We start from the raw sequence: 12,010 nt of genomic DNA on the forward strand, positions 1-12,010 counted from the left end.
CACAATGAAACAGATGTGCTAAAGGTTATTGCAAACTGAAGTCTAAAATTCTTGGTTGTTTTAAGGGAACAGCACTTCACTGATAGCAGAGCCATGTCAGTTTTCAGCAGTTAAAAATATGATTGAGGTATTTGGGATTTAAAATTACTCTTTCAGAGTCTGTGCTTACAAGATAGGGAATCTTCAGGATAGCTTTCTCTAGAGACTATAAATCTCTGTGGATGCATAGCTTTCAGTTGAAATATCAATTTATATACTTCCCTCTTTTAGCATTATTTATATCAAAGATGATCTGTAAACATTTAGTAGCCTTTTGTGTTTGCTCACATCATATTAACATATCTACACTAAGAGACCACTACATCATATTATTTCCAACTAATGAATTCCTGGTTAGTAACAGTTTCTTCATTTAGCTCAATAATCTAAACATTTCATAGTGTGCCTAATAACTACTTATTTATGGCATCTTTTTATTTGCTCAGTCATCAGTTTTGTACAATTCTTAACACTTCTTCACACAACTCTTCACATTCCCTTCTGCATATTCTGAATATGCTCCTATTTACATATATATGCAAGTTATTTTTAACTTAAAATTATATTTCCACATGGTCTGCAAACAAGCTTTAATTCTACTCATCAGCATTGATGTTTATATTCATTTTTATTCACATCTTTTCCCTTCTCATAGGTCACTGCATGGTACCATAGTCCCCTTGGTGTCTCACAACAGCTGTTCAGCAGTGCCTGAGAGGTCTGGTGTTCCAGATTGAAACTTTTGCTTTTCCAAGTTTTTCCCTTCATTTAAGGATATAATTTTTAAGAAAGGTAGACAAATTAAGCATCTGCCATGTGCTTGGATTTTACTTTTTTTTTTTTAAACCTGAATTTTCACAATTCAACATTTCAGGAAAAATGCAGGTCTAAGGAAATTTAGGTACTATGTGGAATCTTGATCAGCAGAAGGAAGAAGTTGAAAACCCTTATTCTAAGGGAGTACAAAATAAATGTTATGTGCAAAATGCTGGGTGAAAAACTCAAGTTAGACTAATAACAGAGGTATCATCCTGCAAGTGGCATTCAGACTGTAAACAAAGGTTATTTTTTTATTTTATTTTATATTTATATTTATTTTATTTTTTTTTTATTATTATTTTTCTTTGTGAAGAAGGTGCCTTCTTCAGTGATATTCCAAGTGTGTGTATGTATACACAGTCTCAGCCTCAATCAGTAGCTATCTAGTAGTATTAATTAGAAATGATTGGCAACTTCTGTTTTTTAAACGATGCATTTCAGTACCAGGGCTGTGGAGGGTCAAGTCTCAAAAGAGAAACACATAGGAGCTGTGATAGGCATGTCTCCTGTTCCTGTCCTACAGCATCCAGATGCTGTCTCCCACAAGTGATTTAACACTCCTCCCAGATTTGATTTCTCATTGCCTTTTCACAGCACAATGACAGTGGATGATTAAAGAGTGGGACACACACACACCTACCTTCCCAACCTTTTGGTTCACAGGCAAACACTTACACACCAATGAAGAACATTAACCCTCAATAACCCACAGCAAATGCTATACAGATAATCCATTGATTACAGTAAGCTGTAAACATGCACAAAAATTCAAATCAGGCATAAGAAGAATGATTTCCATCAAGCAGAGGAAGAGGCTCCCTTCTGTCCAATGCTAGATATTTATAACGGGTATTTTGAACATCCAAAATTATCCGTTTCCATAGTCTGCAAAAAAGTTTTCACTGTTCTCTAAATTGAAAACATAGTAACACAAACAAGAAAGTATAAAAAAACTTAAGATGAATAAGAAACACTGCAACTGATTAGTTTTTCATGACCAAAGCCCAGGCAAGCTTTAGAAGCTGCTCTGTGTGTTGGTCACCTCAGAGCTAACAGGTTCTGCCCAGGAATGTAGTATGTGGTAATAAGAAATGTAAATTCAGTCTGAATAATTGACAGCTTTTTTTTTTTTAACCTCAGGCCAGCAATTCAAAACCATCCCAGCTTGTTAGGGGACAGAAGTTGTTTTAATTTACCATCTGTTGAGTGGCTTTCCTGAAGCATGTCAGTGATCTCTATTGAATTCAAAGCCGATGTGTCTGTATCACAGCACGCTCAGATGCCATTTGACAAAGCATCTTATTGCCAGACACAGGCACAATAGATATTTCAGGTTCCTCTTTTCCTTCACTAACTCTTACAAATAAGAAAGGGTATGTACAACTGAGATATGCATGCAAAGCTGGTACAGTGGTTGTCTAATTTTCTTTGGTTTCAGAAGAATATAAAGCAAAAAACATCAATTCATCACTGTTACCTGTGTGGTGCCCAAGAATTCAGGCAAGGGGGTTGTTCCAGCTGTCATTCTTATGTTCAAGGGGGTGCACAGTGTCAGGCCTTTCCTGGCCCTCATCTGGCTTCAAGTGTCCCTGGGGTACAGGACTCAAGGTAATACCCTGCAACCATTTTGTATGCTTCCAAGTTCACTTTAAAAAACTCACATACACAAAGTCCCGATGAAATCACCTAGTAAGATTCAATGGTTTCCTAACACTATTTTAAAATGTTTCCTTAATGGAATATTACAGTATGTAATCAAATAAAAGGCACCTCTTAAGGTTTGCTAAAAGCCTTTGGTTGTTTTCCCAGAAAAGGAGATAGATGCATTTTCCAAGTTTATTTGGCTGTCTTCAGTCACTTTTACATTTAAGCCATATTTTAAATTGCATCAGGTTTATTTGTGTCAAGAAATGGAATTAGATAAACACACAGCTATGTGTATTCAAATTAAATAGCAGAAGTATCTAACTCAAGGAAGTAGTTAGAATGGTAGGCTGTTCTTAACTTTGAAGATCTTTAAAAAGAAAACAAAGGGAAAAGTATGTAAGACGTGAGTTGTAAAAACACATAATTAGGCACAAAAAAAAGAAAGTAACAAATATATGAGCTAAGTATTGCCTCAGCTGCCATGTGTTCATGGTCTTCCATCTTAAAGTATGTAACTTTTCTTCCAGGAAACCTTCTGTTTTTTATTTCTGGGCAAGTCAGAGCCAGATTTGCTTTAAGCAAGTACCACAAAACCACTAACGTCACACAGAGCTTTGATAAATAGCACTTCTGTATCACTACATGCAGGTCTTTAGATGTACTTTGAGCTGCTTGACAGTTTGAGACTGAGGTAAATCACCCAGCTGATATTTCTGGTACAAAGCTTTAATAGATAGCATCCCTCAAGTGCAGAAAGGGAAGGCCCAAATAGCAAGAACACATTTTCTTGTCCTTAACTTGAACTGTTGGCCTTAGAAAGAAGAATCCACAGTTAAATACCAGGGAGTCTGATGTAGGGCCACTGACAGCCTGCGCATATCCCACATGCCTGGTCACAAGCACCAACAAGGATCCAGGACAGCCCAGTTCTGGTGCAGATGCCTTAGGAGGACCTAGATACCTAAACAGGATCTCCATGCAATTCTAGTGGACCAAAGGTGTCCATATGGACTCACTGCTCTAATCCTGCAAAAAAGAAGTCAGAGCAGATTTTTTCCATCACCTTACAGAAATCTGAGCCTACAAGAACTACAGCCCTGAAGTTGCCTACAGACTTAGTAATAAACCAGAGTATAGTTTTCAGGTCTTCAATATTTCAAATGCTATGAGTTTAGCTTTCAATTATTATAATTAAACTGCATCAAAAACACTGTATTTGTTTTAACACAAGATATTGATCTGTCTTGGATGTGAGAATGAAGACGACAAAAAGAAGGAAAAAAAAATCAAGGAAAGAAGAGGCAACTAAGATATTAAAAGGGTGAAGTAGGTGACAATGTCTGCTGGGCAGCAAAATGTAAGTCAGCTTTTGTTACAGCTCTGTCCTAAGAACTCACAAGTTTGATGTTTCTCACTTATTGCGTTCTCATGGGAGATTCTCCTATCTGCTTTACACCTCTGATTCTTGATGCTCTCACACCTATCAGTTCAGCCTTCTCTCCTTTGTCAACTGGCATGTATCTTGAATGAGTGATAGCCAGCTAAATTTAAGCACAGACAAAATAGACCTATTCCTCTCCCAGCAGCACCTTCTACATTTTTTCCCCATGTTGCTTTTTGGCAAACCCTTTTTCTTCATTATTCACTCCTGCAGCAAAACAGAGCCTTGTGTTTTATATCACATTTAGTAAACTCTCGCCAACATAAAAGCTATCTAACCTTTTCTTTGTCCCATGGACATAAGCATTCATATTCTAAACATCATAACTTAACCTCCATACTCCTATCATTGCTTCCTGATAAGCTCTAATAAGCAGCTGTTCAACCAGTCTTCATTCAAACCACACCCATTCTTTTATTTTTTTTTTTTTACCCTCTACAGTACTTTTCTCTGCATTACGATATCAGGTTAGGTTTGGTCTTAAAGGCTTACCATCCTAAATTATTTCTTGGACCTCGCCTTCTGTCACGACAGCTTACTCAGAAATGCCTCTTTGCCTCCTTCTCCTGCTACTTTCACACTTCCTCCGCAAAGAGAAAGCCTTCCACTCCAGTATGCCATTCCCCTCCCCTCCCACACACATTCTCATTCAAATTCCTCCTGAGAGCTATTTTTGGTCAACCTTAAATAAGTCACATTGCTTCAAGCCCAATATTTAGCTGAGCAAATGCTGAAGATTAACGTGAAAAATCTAGCCACAATTATGTTCCTATTTCTCCTCTAACAGAGTTCCTCCCTGTAGTCAGCTTCCCAAAAATCACTGCTTCTTCTTCCTGCCCTCTGTGAATGATATTTCTTGCTTCTGTGTAGTCACTACTCTGCCAATGCATAAATCTGTCTCAAAAAAACATACTTCTGTCAAGCTGCTTATTCCATCTCAAAAGTGATTTGTGATTTGGTTACAAATCATTATAGAGCTCATTCGCAGCATCGGTACTGAAAGTTCTCAAAGCAGAGACAATTCCCTACATCTGTTGAGATCAGATAGAGGAAGTGTTCATTCCAAGTCATTCAGGCCTACTTTTCATTTTTACACTTCACATTCAAAAAAGTTTAATAACTGCTAAACATTTATTACACAAATAAACCAAGAGAAATTAAATTCCCTGGCTGCAGAGGTAGATGCCTTTTAAAAATCAGACCCATGAGCGTTCAAAAAAATTAACAGAAACAAGTAAATGTTGCTTCAGTAAAGGGTAGACAGTGGGTTTAGTAACTATGCATTTAATTTTAAACCAGGATAAAATATTTCAGTATGTGGGAAAATGATCAATGAGAACTGTAAGATCTTCTATTGTACTACATGTGCAGACAGTAAGTTTTGTTTTCTTAGCCTTCCAAAGTGAAGGCTACATGTCTACTCAGAGACATGTGAAAGAAGTCCCTTCTCATTTGCATTGTAAATGCACATAGCCTACTCCCACAACGAACACCAAGAGCAAACCTTATATAGCAATCCAGAACAGATTTCCTTGCCACAGCAAATTCAGTGCCTGCTGTCACTGCAGCACTTCAGAGAAACAAGTTTGAAGCATTACTCAAATGACAACTTGGAATCCATTTTAATACAGGAATTCTTACTACACTAAAGTCCAATAGTTCATTGTTTCTAGAAGATCTATCAATTCTTTATGAATTTCTTAACTCAAACTAAACACAAACTCCTTGCCTGTTTAACACCAGCAAGATGTCCTCCCACCAGTCCTCTAGAGAGGTAGAAAAGGTGCTGCCTCACAAGCATATTACTACTACTTCCTGGATGGACAGCCCACTGGTACTGAATGAAAAATACAGACCAAGCAGGGTGTTCCAAAGAAAGGATTTCATGAATATTTAATTACATGATGGCTTCAGAAGAGTTTTTTTTGATCCTGTGTATAAATAAATGCTATTAACTCAGTACTCCTGGATTTTTAGCTCAGAAGAGCTGCTGAGTCCTTACTTAGTCTCAGCAGGATCTGTTCTTATGTATCACAAAAACTTTTCAGTGAAAAGTATAATGCAAGGACTAAAAAAAAAATCTATAACCATCTATATCGTACATCACCTGTCCTCAGAGCAGTAGTTTCTGCTTATTTTCCTTCACTCTTAAAACTACTATTTGCACAGGGTCTCACAAAGCATAGAATTTGTTGTTCCAGAGAAATCATTGGTGTCTCATAGCAGCTACCAATTTGACACTACCTGAATACAAAGGAACACCCTGCAGTTTTCTGCAGCTCTTGGACCACTTTTAAGAGGTCTCCATGAAGAACACAGATTCAATACACAAATCTAATTTCATTTTCATAGATACTCAGAATTAACAAACCTATTCTAAACCAAAACTAATGCAAGTTGGGGTATGACTTCATTTCATAGCTATTACAGCCTATTTAGGTGCATCCAAGCATTTAGTTGAGGAGGTGATACTATTTCTCATGGCCATATGCAAAACATGTTTTCCAGGCTACCCTTCCATCATTAAAATGAAAGAGTCTTCTATGTGTAAGCTGCCTACCTCCTAAACCCCTTGGTAGCATCATGAGGCACAAGATGCCAGCCAAGCCAGAGTGATTCTTTATCCATTGACCCTCTTCTGAGGTGCCTCAGACCTGGTCAGGAAAGTCAAGTGGAAAGGCCATAATCCTGAGGAAATTTTCTAGTAGAATAAATCATTATCCACAGAGGGAGAGCGTACAGCTCCATGATTGGGATCAACACACCATTATAAATAAAAGCAGAAACTTCAACAGCTCACTAAAAAAAAATCATACCTTCTTCCTCAAATCCATTTACAGAAAGATCAATTAAACCCTGTTTTCTTAGTTAACTAAGTACAAGAAGCTGATTTTTATTTATTTTGAAGACTGTGTGAAAGCTTTTGTGAAGTGAGTGGCTCTTAACAGGGGATAAAAGCAGCAGGCAGTAAGGTCAAAGTGAGCTGAACTCCCCCCCACCACCAGCATGCAAGAACATGAAATGGAAAAAAAAAGAGCCAAACACTGCAGTGTCCAACCTACAACATTAGAACAACAAATCTGGTACTGCAATCCAAGCGAGGCAACTTCAGTTCAAGAGAGGTTCTGCAGCTCCTCAGGTGCTCTGACTTCAGTGATGTCGGGGAAGACAGCAGTGAAGACAGAGCCACAGCCTTTTTCCACCATCATTCTTGGAAGTTGCATGCAAGGTTGCAGGTTCAACCAGAGAAGGTAACACTAACAAGCAAGAGCACAAATCAGTGTGTTTTTTTTTTTATCATCATTGTTTTTATTTCCAGGCTAGGATTTGTGCCCATTTACTGTGGCCTAAAAAAATTACTGCATGTGGCCTGAGCCACGTTACATGGTTTTAATTGCCTTCAGCTGCAGTGTGAGGAGCTAACAGCACGTCAATGAACAACTGCTGAACATTTCTCTAGACAGCATAATTCGATCTTGATGTGAGGTCAGTTAGAGATGGACCAACCTTCCACAGTAATTGTTAGTTGAAATATTTGAATTTATTAATAATGTAAACTATATTTTATTCTCTCTGCAGTGCCTGAGGCACCTGTTGGAGGACAACACTCAGCAACAGTGACATGCCACAGTAACTCTACTGATGTTGCAGATTGCACGCTTGTATAAAGACATTGTGTAACATCACTCATGGCAACAGACAGCAAAATCTGTATCACATGCCTGGAGTCACATCCTGTAACCGCTGGAATATAAGAAAAAACAGAAAATAAGAAGTTGTCAGACAGCTACTGCCACAGCCCACATCACACAAACAAATGCTGCCTGATGTCAGTGGATCCCTTATAAGAGGAAGATTATCCCTACACTGTAAATCCAAATGGCTTTCATCTCGTACAGCAAATGTATTGGGCTCAACTCAAAAGCTACTGGGAAAGTAGCTTTTCTTCAGCTTCATTATGTGTAAATATGAGTTATAAACCAGGACTTCAAAAACCTTTTTATTGGCTTTTTAGCTGTTGCAGCAAGAGCACCTGGCATCAACCAATGCTGCTTCTCTATCGCCTTGTGCATCACTTTGAAAAGGTCTGCAGAGCACTAGCAATATAATTTTTCCCACCCAGGAACTTCTATTTTCAGCTTCAATTTCATATCTATTCCCATCCTCAAAACTCACCTCATATTGCATAAGTTCAGTAAGAGAACAGACAGGACTTGCTCTCCCCAGCTGCTGTAAACCCACAGAAGGTTCAGAACCCATGCAGGCCTGAATTAAGAGCTGCAAAGCATACACGGGGTAGAACAGGCACTGACTTCATGAGGAACACTAAATTCTCTTGCCTGCTTGTATTGTTCGGCCTAGCTACCAACAATCTCCCAAACCAACATTATTTAATTTTTTTTTTTTAAACAAGTGTCTGTATGAAATTTGCAACTTGAATGCATCCACATCTTTCTCCATCTCCCCTGTATTCAGCACTTAACCTTACTCCTTCCCGTAGGATTTTCCAGTTTAGCAATATTATTGCATTCCAAAGATCTTAAAAATCTATATAATCAGAATCAAGTCATTTTGCTATAGACACTGGGAAAAGCAATATAATGACATATATACTGATTATAGCATATGTCAGCCTGACCTTTCTGTCAGATGCTTCAAACCACCCTTATTAATCACCCTTTGTGATCACAGCTATAAACATTCCAAGAATTTTTATGTTTTACCAATTTGCTCCTGTGAGCTGCTCTTCTTTTTTCCTCCAATCTGTGGAAGCTTCACCTTAAAATTTTAGGTTCAGAAGATTTGTTTTTCCTTTTTCGACTGCAGTCCTTCCCCTCCCATTCCTTACCTTATTTCCATGCCCTATCTGCAAGGCATGTATTTTGTGCCTTTTCAGACAAAGTCTGTTCATACAACATAATAGACTGAAATTTTTTTACATTTGTTATAAAACAAGTAATACATTTTAATAAGACTAAAAACTAGAAAAACTGTAAACAAATCTTAGTCACTTTGGCTTAAGAAAATTGTGTAAGGGGAATACTGTCTATTAAGAACATAACCTGATTAAACTATTCAACCTGTAGTAAGTATAGCAATGACCATAACATGAATCAAGAATTCAAGTTAAAAAAAGAACAGAAAGAAGATTATAAGAGCTGAAGTCCCTGAAGTCCTGAGGGCTCTAGGGCATGATAAAAATTTGGCCTGACATAAAGTATCTGTTCTTTGAGTTGAGGTTGTTCAAAGTGCAGACTGGAAGAGTAGTAGATTACAGTTCACAGTATTGAAACACAGTACGCATTCATTACACCTATAGTTTCATAGTAGTTGAAACATTCTTTATATTTTTATTTTGAAAAGCAATGAAGCCTTGTATTTTTCAAAGAAAGCCTATACTCACCAGTATTGCAAATTCCAGTCAATTTTTCAAGGGATTAGAGCTGATAATAGACAGAAACCCTACTACCAGCTTCACTACCAATGCAAAGCCGTAGTACTACGAGATGTAGCAGATAGTGATTTTTGATGAGTAGTGAGGTTTACATACTTTTTAAAACTAACAGTAAGTCATTAAGTTTGCCCAGGCCCTCACCAAACATGAAGAAATACTTGTACATTCTTCCATGCAGAAGACTTGGAGACTGTTCTATCTCATGTGAACATAGATATGAATTTAGTTGCATTTAGATAGTTAGCAGGGAAAATGCTAACTATCTGATATCTATTTACAGATACACTTAGCAGCAGAACCAATACGTACCTTTGGTTGCAAAACCAGTATGGTCATGACCAAGCACGGCTACCCAAAACCTAAAATGTTGTTTCTTTAGCTTTATATTGCGTGCACGTTTTACTTTGCATGTTTCTTTTATCCTGCTTCCTATAAGTTGGATTCTTGTTTTTAAGACGCAATTATATAACAGTTAAGTAAGGGGAAGGTATAGAGAAGACTGATCCAGACTCTTGTGTCTGTTTCTACCTGTACAGAAACAGGCAAATTGCAACAAGGGAAATTCTGCTTATGTATAAAAACTTGACCATGACAGTGGTCAAATACTGGAATTGGTTGCCCACAGTGGCTGTGGAAACTATTCCTGGAAATAGTCAGAATTCACCTGTGCAAACACCAGATTGTTCAGGGGAGAGTTTTGAGCATCTCCAACCTCCTGCTTGAATGACACCCAAAGTCACTCCACAGCTGTTTCAAGCTGAATTAATCTGATTCAAGAACTGACAGCTGAGTCAAAGGACCATTTTAGCCCATAAAGACATCAAACAGCTACAATCTAAGCAATGAGCAATTCTTTTATGTTGGACACTCCTGAAAACATGCTGCATCTTTTCCATAATCTTTCAAGGAGTAGCACATGCAAGACATTGTCAGTCTGAAATAAGGCCACAAGGCTTGTTTCCTTTAACAATTACCTTTCAATTAAGCTTTTATGATGTTCTTATTGATAGTGATACATTTAAGTATTCTACAGCTTTTTAAAAGCATAAGTTCCAAGTGTCTTGCAGATACTGTTGGTTATTTTAATTCATGTTTGCTTTTCATAAGATAGACACTGGTAATTCCTCAGCAGTTTGCAGTGATGATCCCTATAAAGATATAAGGTCCTAAGTACATAACACCTACATAATTCCTAATACTATTGTTATGCAAATTCTGAGGTTGTTTATACCACAAAGCATTTTGGCAGCCAGAAAAAGCCAGTTGTACCAGAATTTTGTGCAAAGTTGAGCAAAACTGTGCAAGTACAATGCCCAGAAAAGGTAGGACTGGAAACAAATCCTCAAGCACACAACTGGGACCAGAGGGTGAGCACCTGCACTCTAGAAATCAGCTACAGGAAAGCCATACGGTGTTTTCTCAATCTTCATTACTTTTTCCTCAAAGCCAATATTGTGTATTTTACTAGAATTGGAACAATTATTATGTCATAAATTCCAAAGCATGAAGAGATTTAATCCACATTTTCCAATATTTGAAAGTAGGAAAAAGTTTTCATTCTCAGCATGAGTAGAAGGTAATAATAAAATTCAAGTGACAGAGCAGAATGCACAAGCATGACTTGTATTAGCAACTGGTGACTCCAAGAAGTTCTGTGGTTGCTCCAGTTAGAACTTTAAAATTTTTGTCTCCTCAGTCTATTTACACAGAACAGCTGCTTAGCAATACTTAACAGATTCTTTTCTTTTAAGAAATTTCACTTCTTTCCAACCTCGGATGAGAAATCCCTCAAGAGTTGAAATATTGAGGAAAATGTTTCTGTAACTTTCTCTTCTGAAGTTCTTCTCTGGAAGTTGATTGAATTTAAGAGACTAAGAGAAACAAAACACTATTACTTAGTTACTCCATACACACACTTCAAGCCCCTTCTAATCTTTTAGTCTAAGCTTCAATGATAGGTGTGCCTAGCCAACTAGCTGAGCCTTTTTCTTTCACACCACCATAGGAATTGAGTTTGAGAGCACGCCAGTCCCCCCACTTGCTTTCGCTGAGCAATACTGCTAAGGCAGCCAGTTGGCTCAAAGTTAAAGCTGAAGGCCAATGTGCAGGTAATACAAATTCAACATAACTTGGGTTAACCGCAATTTGAAGCTAATGTAGTAAGGCAAATGAAGTATTTGAATCTGTTCCCCTTACACTCCAGCTCATTTTTTCCAAGCACAATGGTCCTGGTCAGCTTGAGCAGAGACACAGCCCAACAGACCACACTTCTCTTCCAGATTCACATCTCTTCCATCCCTCTGGAAGGACTGACCATGACAACCAGCCACTAAAATTTCCCAAGACAAAGTGATATCCAGTAGCTAAACAAAAGTCCTAAAGCAAGGTCTCCTTAAGACAAAAATAATACCGATTAGAATTTTCTAAATAAACGTTTATGTACACAGCTATTTCTCCTTAAGTCTTATGCTCAAAGAGCAACTTCTTGAGACTGACTTCAGACCCTCTTTTCATCAGTCTTTCCTCCTGGACCATTACAGGTTCCTCTTTCTTCTGAAGAGATATTTTTGCTTTTGAAACTGTTTCAGTCTGCCTGAAAGACAGGGGCC

The 12,010-nt window shown here is 37.8% G+C and overlaps 1 long non-coding RNA gene across 1 annotated transcript in view; it reads right to left on the reverse strand.

Moving 5' to 3' along the window:
• The window catches only part of LOC106039081 (uncharacterized), a 169,575-nt gene that overhangs the window by 143,687 nt on the left and 13,878 nt on the right, over positions 1–12,010 (reverse strand). The window lies entirely within an intron of this gene.

Source organism: Anser cygnoides, chromosome 4, assembly GCF_040182565.1.
Source record: "Anser cygnoides isolate HZ-2024a breed goose chromosome 4, Taihu_goose_T2T_genome, whole genome shotgun sequence".
Lineage (NCBI taxonomy): Eukaryota > Metazoa > Chordata > Aves > Anseriformes > Anatidae > Anser > Anser cygnoides.